This window comes from Ursus maritimus, unplaced genomic scaffold, assembly GCF_017311325.1.
Source record: "Ursus maritimus isolate PB19 unplaced genomic scaffold, ASM1731132v1 scaffold_13, whole genome shotgun sequence".
Taxonomy (NCBI): Eukaryota; Metazoa; Chordata; class Mammalia; order Carnivora; family Ursidae; genus Ursus; species Ursus maritimus.
In genome coordinates, this window is record NW_024423675.1 from 43806704 (window position 1) to 43817113 (window position 10410).

The following is a 10410-nucleotide window of genomic DNA, read 5'->3' on the forward strand; positions in this document are numbered from 1 at the left end:
GAGGGAATAAAACAGCTCGTGGGGCTCTCAGGGAGTCTAGCCCTGGGACACAGAGGAGCTGCCAGCCACCGGCATGTGACTGGCGGAGTGATTCTGAGAAATGTACTTGGCAGTTACAGCATCCCCGGGCTCCTGGCTGTGGTTCAGGCTGGTAGGGTCTCTGGTTGATTCTTCCTTTTCCTCCCTTCTTGGAAGCTCTCTGAGTAACTTCCTGGGTATACCTCATACCCTCCATACCCTCTGGCTCTCCACAGGGCTTCTCTGCCCTACTCATCCGTCTTCCCAGTCCATGGTGGCCCAGGGCCCCACTCAGCTAATGCTCTTCCTTTTCTATTCCCACCCTCCATTTGCAGCCATCTGAGAAAGATTTTGAGCTGTCAAACTACAGGAGTCCTTAAAAGGTTGAATGTGGAGGACAATCATTTTGAGCTACATTCTGACTTTTCGGTATCTTCTTTGAAATCTGATCGAACTAGGTCATCTGTTCTTCGCCTATGATTCATTATATTCATTTTTCTTACCAATTTTTTTAACCGCATGTTTGTAGAGGCACTAAAATTGTACGTTCAAGCACAAGAAGAGAGTCATGATTCTTTAAGTGAGGATTTTTAGGTCAAAAGAGGAAATACCTCGGTAGTCTCTTTTAAGTTCTTGGTAGAAGAGCCTCTGTAGTAAGTACTAGGGAGGGCTGCTAAGCGCTTCTCCTTCAGCCCTTCGTTCAGTAACATTGAACAAACATTGGCTGCCTGATGACTCCCAGCAGCAAGGGTGCAGCCGCGGTAAAGACACACATCGCCCCTGCCTTCCAAAGCCCACTTGTAAAGGGGAGTAGACGTAACTGCCAGAGCAGTATGGAGGGGTCTGTGAAGATAACGCCAGGCTTTCCAGCGCCTCCACGCTGTGTCTGACTTCTGAACCAGACCCCTTGTCTCCTCCAGGTGAGATTTCCACTGCTCAGAAGTGAACAAAAGCTTTCAAGGAAGAAACATGCCACAGATCTTAGGCTCCCTTTGCAACTTCTTGGTGTTCCTTGTCCTCTAGGCTTCTCAGCAGCACCTGCTTACTGACACTACCCAGTGAGCTCTAGACTTAGCATTCACTTGTTTTTGTTTGTTTTTTAAGTAGGCTCCATGCCCAGCATGGAGCCCAATGCGGGGCTTGAACTCACAACCCTGAGATCAAGACCTGAGCTGAGATCAAGAGTCAGACGCCCAATTGACTGAGCCACCCACATTAATCTTGGCTTTTATGTGGGGGAGGAGGAGTGAAACTTGTGTTTGAACTACTGATGTTCCATATCTTCCACGCGAATGGCTCTCGTTTTGAAGCAACCCAATTGCCCCAAGTTCCAGTTAAGAAAAAAAGAAAAATATTTTAATTCAAGGTTTAATAAGTAGTGCTGCAGACCATGAAATTGGGGTTTCCACTGGGTTACTGACTTTGTAGAACAAAGAAGGGACAGTTAGAGGGGTAGGGAGAAGAGCACAGAATATACTAAGAACTGAATTCTCTCAAAGACGTGTGAAGTTTTGTGCTATGTTAAATTGCAGAAACCAAACCAGTCCTGTAAGCATTCAAGGAGCTCTCTAGTTGTGTAATATCATAATCAACCTAAAAGCCAATCCTGCCACAACACCTCAGGTAGATGAGAAGGTAAAATTAAATTCTAAAATCCTACCAATTTGGAAGCAGAAGAATTTATACAGAATTATTTCCAATGAAAATATATTTGCTTTGGGAAGTAAGAAAATTACAGGTAACTGGAGATGCCTGCTCTACTGGGCTTCAAGCATGAAATGCTGGCTTCCAACTCATTCCCCACCTTCCCCGCCCGCCCCCTGCCACCTGCCACCCTCACCCCCTCATCTCATTGGCAGGAAGAGTCACCTTGAGAGTGACAAGAGTGCCTCCATCATGTCGGGTCTAGAAAAAACTTGCCTAAGCCCCTACCTTGGACAGACCGGATTCTCTTCTTTTTCCCTGTGGCTTCCCGCAGACCAACAATTCACCTAATTAAGAACTCATTATTACTTATTTTTAAGTGTGATGTGGGATTTTGGTTATCATTATTATTATTGTTAGAAATACATATTGAAGTATTACAGATAACATGACACGATGTCTGGGATTTGCTTCAAAATAATCCAAGGGGTCAGGAAGAGGGTGACCAGCCGGCCACAAGCTGATAATTATTGAAACTGGCTATTGTGTACAAGGATACTCATTATACTTTCTACTTTTATATATATTTGAACTTTCTCATAACAAAAGGAAAAGGACTTTAAAAGTTTACCTACAAGATGCCATCTTTATAAAATGTCTTTGGTAATTTGAATGCCATTTTAGTGTTGGTAACAGGGACTAATAACTATGGGGCACTGTGTTAAATTCTCTTCATGCGTTATTTTAGTTAATCCTCAGGACAAGCCCAGGAGGTCAGCATTATTATCCTGATATTACAGATGAAGAAAACGAGACATAAACTCAAAGGACTTAACCAGCTCTATGGCGTGCAGTGACAAAGCACGGGATGAAGGCCGGTCTGGCTGACCTGAGGCGTCTATTACAAAATCACTATGTGGTGGTCTTCACTTGTAATATTTATTCCATAAAGGGATGGAACGATACCAATGAAGATTTGGCCATTCGTTCCTTTAATTGTTGATTCACTGAAACGAATGTTTACTGAGCATGCGCCGTATCCCCGGGCACTGTGTCAGGCACGCAGTAACGAGCCAGAGGGCAGAGCCGGTCCTGAGGGGGCCAGCTTCCTTTTCTTCAGCCAGGTCTTGCTAGAGAACAGCCACATGTTCCTCATTCTCCTTCAGAAAAGTGTCTAAAAACTGCCTCACTGGGCTATATCTAAGATGGACTGGGTTTCTGCTCCAGGTTCTTTCCTCAGTCTATGATTTGGTAAGCAGCAGGGCCTCTTTCTCAAGTTAATTTAACAGAGCACAATGATAACTTGAAGTCCACTCTTCTCCTCCTCAGACCTAGAGAGGGCCGTATACTTGTCGTACCAATAACTGGGAAGCCACTTGTTCTTTCTGTGCACTGGGACCTCAATAACTCTGAATAATACTCCTGACCTTTAAGCACTTCTGCATTCTGGAAATAATTGGCATGCATTTCAAAATAATTTATGGACTTGAATCCAGAAAAAGAAGGAACTTCATTGTTCAAATACATGCAATAAACACAATGACCAATCTGATAAAGATCAGTTTTGATTAATTTTTGGACCATGAACACTAATACATTATTTGAGACCTCCACTCATAGGACTGAGGGCTTCTTTAGGGTAACTTTCTGCTCTTCATGCCTATTGCTCTGGGTAAAAGATGCTATTGATTTTGTTTTGACTGTTCTTGACCAAGGTCTTTTACTGACCCTGAAAACCCTACTGGATATAACCAATCATTAAGCCCATCCACTAGCATATACCTGGACATTGTTTCAACTCCAGAAAGATTTCCATGGCATAACCAGGATCCACCGAGTTGCCACCCCCTCCACTGCAACCACTCGGGTCCCTGCCACTACCATCTGTTGTCTAGGTCATGGCCGTAGACTCCTGTCCATTCTCCCCATCCCTGCCCCTGTCCTCTGTACCAGCAGGAGTGTTCCTTTAAAATGTTCAATCATAGCCTGTGCTCAGAACCTTCTAATGTCTTCACATCTCTTTCAAAATAAAAGTCAAAATTTTTATATTCACCTACAAGGCTGTGGGCAATCTGACCCCATTACCTCTAACTTCACCTCTTATACTTCTCCTAACCCACAGTGCTCTGGCCCTAATGGCCTTTTTGCTGTTTCTTGGGCATGCCAGGCTCATCCCCATGCTAAGATCTTTTACTCACTGTCCCCTCTGCTTGCATGCTCTTTCTGAGATGTTGAGACTCACCCATCACCTCCTTTCTGTGTCCACTCAGATATTACCTTAGTGAATTCTTCCATGACCACCCAACATGGCTGCACTTCTCCCCCCCGCCATCTGTCTGCATCTCCTTTGTCTGCTTAATTTTTCTGCATAACGTTTATCATCATTTGATAGACTGTTTGTTTTATTCTTGCTGTCTATCTCCCCCACTAGAACAGAAACTCCGGGAGTGACCTCCTGACATCGTATGTGTTCACTGTTTCACTATGGACAGTGCTGGGCACATAGTAAGCCCTTAAGGCATAGCTAGTGAATTAATGAAAAGGAATGTGTATTAGCAGCTGGCAGGAATTGATGAGATTTAAGCCAAAGGAACATGAAGATGCTTCTCTGCTTCTTATGGTCTAGGGTGGGAGTCCTGATGAGACAGGGCTGAGACTGTCGGATCTGCGAGAGCACTGTGGTTCCTCCAGACACACACACAGACAACTCGGGCTTTGCAACACCATGCGGCACCACCGCCAGCTCTCCAGCGGGACTGCGTAATCTGTGTGACCTGGGATGTAGCTGTTTCTTGACGGTTGGAGAGATTTCCCTGATCAGTCGTCTGGGTGCTTCTCTGGGTGGGACATGGGGTACGTGGTGGGGGGGTGCATTTCTTTGGCAATTTTCTAATTCGAATTCTCCTAATTAGTCTGTTCAGATGTTCTATCTCTTTTAGGTTCAGTTTCTACAAATTGTATTTTCTTTAGAAGACTGTCCATTTCATTCATGCTTTTAAATTTATTTGCATAGAGTTTGCACATTATTCCTTAATGATATCCATATTCAATTTTCCTTGTTTCTGTGATTTCTCTTTTGTAATTTCTTATTTTGAGTAATGATATTTTCTCCCTTTTCTAAAATTGTATTCTTAGTTAAGTCAGCTAGTTATTTATCTTTAAAATTTTTCAAGGAACCAGATTTTGTAATGAGTTGTACCTACTTTTTAAAAAAAATTTCATGTTTCATTCATATCTCCTTTTGCCTTTTAAAATTCCTTCCTACTGTCTTCTATTTCATTTGTCATTTATTTTTATAAGAACTCCTGGAGTCAGATGTTTATTTCATTTGTCTTATTCTTTTTTTTTTTTGAAAGATCCCAAAACTTCAATAACAAAAACCTAATATTTGAATAGGGTTATAAAGGTTTCAGTCGACATTTATTCACATGATCACTTTTTCTGCTTTTAAAAAAATTTTATTATTGAAGTACTGTTGTATTTGTTTCATTCTTTATTTTATATCAATACAAGTAATTTACTAGAAATTAATTTCTAGTAATTCACTAGAAATTAACTCTGAAAGATATCCCAGGGGCTTCATCTTTTGCTCTGAAGTGGGATATTTTCCTTACCTTTTTCTTTAACAATTGTGCAATTTAGATCGCTTTTTCTGGCCCATGGATAACTTTTTAATTTTAATTCTCATTGTTTTTTTTCATGATTTCCAGAGAAGAAGATGCTGACTTACGCAACCATGTTCAGTTTGGAAATCCCCTCTTACTGCTTTGCTTTCTGGGAGTTGAAGGGCAGAAGGATGGATTAGTATTCATTTATTATCCACACACAAAGATAAAATATGGCCTCACAACTGCTTAGGTGTAATATCTATTGAACAAGACGTATACTGAGCACCTAAACAAAATTTAGAAATCCTCATGAACCTCAGAGTAAGGAAAGTAACTTTCACATTTTAAAATAACGACTTCTTGGGGCGCCTGGGTGGCACAGCGGTTGGGCGTCTGCCTTCGGCTCAGGGCATGATCCCGGCGTTATGGGATCGAGGCCCACATCAGGCTCCTCCGCTGGGAGCCTGCTTCTTCCTCTCCCACTCCCCCTGCTGTGTTCCCTCTCTCGCTGGCTGTCTCTATCTCTGTCAAATAAATAAATAAAATCTTAAAAAATAAAATAAAATAACGACTTCTTGTCTTATTTTATTGTAGCATTGTGAGTAACCACCATAAGTAACGTACTAGTATTTGAGTGTATTTCCAGCTTCACCTAAAGCTATTTCTGGAGGAAGCTGCCTGGTTATCAGAGTTAAAGCATGACTTATATTCAAAGACCAGCGGGAAGAGCCTGCTCTTTGGAGATAGATAAAGCTTGAGTTCGAATCCCTAGAAACAGATCTGTCTCAGCTTCACCCACTTGCAATGGGCTTCCCATCCTGGTACTCGAAGGCCCAGTGCTTATCCCCCCAAAGCCCGGACAAACCTAGAGCACAGACTAAGCCCATTTGATTTCTAGGATCTCTAGATTCTTTACCTGAACCCATCTAAACATCCCATATTTAAGAGGTACAAGCTTCAGGTTATAAGTAAGTCGGGGGGGATGTCATGTACACCATGGTGACTGGAGTTCAGAATAGTATCCTGTATAAGTGAAAGTTGCTAAGAGAATAGATCTTAAAAGTTCTCATCACAAGGAAAAAATTCTTTTTTTTTTAAAGATTTTTTTATTTTTATTTATTTGGCAGAGATAGAGACAGCCAGCGAGAGAGGGAACACAAGCAGGGGGAGTGGGAGAGGAAGAAGCAGGCTCATAGCGGAGGAGCCTGATGTGGGGCTCGATCCCAGAACGCCGGGATCACGCCCTGAGCCGAAGACAGACGCTTAACCGCTGTGCCACCCAGGCGCCCCACAAGGAAAAAATTCTGTGTGTGGTGATGAGTGTTAACTAGATGTATTGTGGTGATTATTACATAATACGTACAAACCTCAAACTATTCTGTTGCATACCTGAAACCAATATAATGTTATATGTCAAGAACATTTCAATTTTCTAAAATCCCGTACTCCCCGAGGCGGGGGCTGTACCTTCATACGCAGAGTGCTCCCTGCTCCCCACCCCTGTCCTTCTGTCCGCCAAACACGACTCCAGCAGAGCTTCCTGGGCGAGGCTGCAGGCTGCAGTTTCCCATGTCACAGCTCTTGGCTGACTCCTCAGCCTCTGAGGTGCACCTTTCCCCAGGCTCTGCGCCCCCGCCCCTACTGCCCTGGCTCCACTGGGCCCTGCCCTCCTCCAGGTTTTATATACATTCTGAGTTCCAGCTCTGTTGTATTCTCAAGATATACCTCTTTGCTTTCTAGTTTACCAAGACACAACTACTTTTCTGTGCCCTTGTTTCCTCACTTGGAAAAAATGTGTAACGCCTGCCTCACCAGATAACAAGGAGACTAAGAGAAATCTGCCAAACATCTGCCTGCAGGGGAGCCGTGATAAACAAATATCCTTCCAGGCTTGGTCAGTTGGGACAGCTGCCATAATGTTCCCCAAACATCCAAGCAGGAGTCAAGCGGGAATCCTGCCGCGGGAAGAGAGGATGGCTGCAGGTCCAGAGAGGGAGGGAGTCGGATCAGTTTCCACGCTAGCCCTACACGAGTGCTATGGAGATGAAGGGAACAGACAGTTCTATCGATGGCATAACACGGGTAGAATCATTGAGGTAAAACCAGTTCGCTGAATTGGGCAAGCTGTTGCAGGACAGGGAGGTTAATGCCCTTCAAAATCAAAGAGCTGGGTTTGGGGTTTCTTTGCAACTTGTCTAATTTTTATCATCTGCCTATAATCCCCCACGTTTATTTCATATATTTCATATATTTGGTTGAGTGAGTTCTGGTTTGCAAGAAGTTCTGCAATTCTATGCAAGTTTTCAAATTTTCTGGAATATCAGAAACAGACATATTCTCTCTTCCTCACCATGCGCGCGCGCACACACACACACACACACACACACACACAGTTGCAGAAAGAATAACTCTGATGTGGGCACAGTGATAAGCCAGATGGGAGTGGCCATGTAGAGAATTAGACAATTCGGTGAGTCAGCAAGTATTATTGAGAACTTGCTCTGTGTCAGGCACTGTCCTAAATTCTGGAAATATACGGTCGGTTAGGCAAGCTCTGGTTCACAGACAGCTGACATTCTAGCATGTGTATCAGGGAGGGGAGAGGGCAGACAGTGAATAGTCACACGACTATTTTGTCAGTGGCCATCAGTGCTGTGGAGACAAACCAGGGGGCGGGGAGCAAGAAAGCCAGACAGATGCCGCTGCAGAGCAGGGGTGAGGAAAGGCCTTGCTGACCAGGTGCTGTGTACACAGAGGTCTGAGCTAGGGGAGGTAGGGAGCCATGCAGACATGGGGGAAGCACAACTTGAGAGAGGCAATAGCAAGGTCCACGTGAAAGAGCGAGAAGGCATGTGGTTGGAGGGGAGGGAGCAAGGGGCAGAGTATTGGCAATGAGGTCAGGAGCGCCCAGGGATCGGGGCCAAAGGCCTTGGGAGCCATGGCAAGGATTCTGGATGCTTTCTGAGAGAAGGGGAAGCCACTGGAAGGTTTCAAGCACAGAGCATCTGAAATGAGACTAGCAAGAAAACGTCAATGTTGAAGTAGTGGATTGGGAACATAGATGGGGGAGCTCTGACCCCCGGTTTGCTTGTTCCTTGTTTGGGTCAGTGCAACACAAAGCCATTTACTGTTGGCCTCAAAGGGGCAACACTTCCTGGGGAGAGTCCTGGCTCTGCTTGATGGTACTGCTCAGCTATGAGGATGAGAGGACATCTTGAAATGGGAAAGAAGCTGAATTAAAATACTACCCTTATGTACATTAAAATATGAAAAAAATAAAATTTGCAGCTCAGGAGCCTACATTTGTTATTTCTTAGGTTTGGAAGTTTCTTCCCAACCTGCTTTCCCTGCACCCACCACCCAATTTATGCTTAAATGTCACTTACTCAAGAGGCTGATCCCCGATCTCAACTGGGTCCCCTTGTTAGGCTGCGACTGCACCCTGGGCTTTTCCTTCACTACACTCGTCAGCTTGTTTGTAATTAAGAATGTGATGAGTTCCTTGTTTCCTTCCCACACTTGGGGAGCTGATTTAAAGTGCTTGCATAGGGCCCTTGCAAGGACTGAGCTAGGGGCCGTATGAGCTGACCTCATAACCAGGGGCCGTATGAGCTGACCTCATAACCAGGGGCCGTATGAGCTGACCTCATAACCATGTGTGTGCTAAGTACCATTGTTATCCGCGCTTCATGTAAACCAAGGCAAAGAGAAGCCAAGTGACTTGATATGAAGATATGAAGTCCTAACCCCTGGTACCTATGAATGCGATCTTATTTGGAAATAGTGTCTTTGCAGATCTAATCAAATTAAGATGAAGTCATACTGAATTAGAGCAGGCTCCAATCCAATGACTAGTGTCTTTACAGAGACAAAGATTTGGACACAGAGACACACAGGACAGAATGCCATGTGACAAGAGGCAGAGGGTGGAACAACACAGCTAAAATTCAAGGAAAGCTGAGGGTTGCCAGTTACCACCGGAGGCTTGGAAAAGGCAAAGGATCCCTCTAGAGCTTTCCAGTATATTGTGGACCTGCATCTGAAAGGTGAGAGCATACACTTCCATTGTTTTAAGCCACCCGAGGCTGTGGTAATTTAGTATGGCCGCCCTAGAAACCAAAATAATAAAGCTGGATCCCCACCTTCCTGCTTATACAAAAAGAAAAATACCCAGAGGGATAAAGAATAAAGTGTAGAAATGAACAATGACCCCCAAATAACACAAGAAAATGTGGGGAAAGTTTGTATCTTCTAGGGAGTTTCTTTAAAATGGAAGGAAAAGATTAATAAATTTGACTTTATAAACATTTTAAACATCTGCAGGGTAAGAGATAAGAAATTTTAAAAATAAATGTGTAACTCCTGGCAAAGGATACAATCAATAAAAAAAAAATAAACAGCCCCCAAAGAAATGCACAAAGGACAAGATTAGGCAATCATTTACGTATAAATACCTAATATATAAAACATGCTCAACTTTACTATTAAAGAAATGCTAACAGAAGTATTAAAATGGCTTACCTATACAATTTGTGGACATTAAAACAACTGTTATCCTAATTAGCTAGGGCACAAAAACCGTGTACTCTATTCACATGTGGCCGGAATGTCTATTATTAGCGCAATCCTTTTGGAAAGCAGTAACTTGTCTATTTCAATTATTTTCATTTTTTTGCTTTTTCCTTTTCTAACTTGTATGCTTTTGTCTTAAGGATTTATTTTTTATAATTTTCATACAATAATCTGAAAAGGATATGTATTTTTACGGACTGTAAGTACTCATATATTAGTTAAAAAAGCCATGAAGACATTGTTCCCCAAATAAGTGAGTGTACTAGTTCACCAAAATCTCACTAATATTTACTACATTTTCCGCCCACTAACAGAATAAAAGAGCACCTCACTTTGGACTTTTAAGTGAAGGGAAATGCTTCTCCCTGGCTAACTTACAGAAGTTGTATTTTTAAAAAAATTTTTTGATCAATGAATTCAGTTGAATCTTAGAGCTACTATCCTCTTAGTAATCCCCAAGAATGCCTTGTGTTATAGAAATTAACTCTTGGCTTGCCTCTCTTTGGGGACTCTCTCCTCACACCACATGCTTCTCAGGGCTCCCACCTACTCCAACGGCTTTGACCAC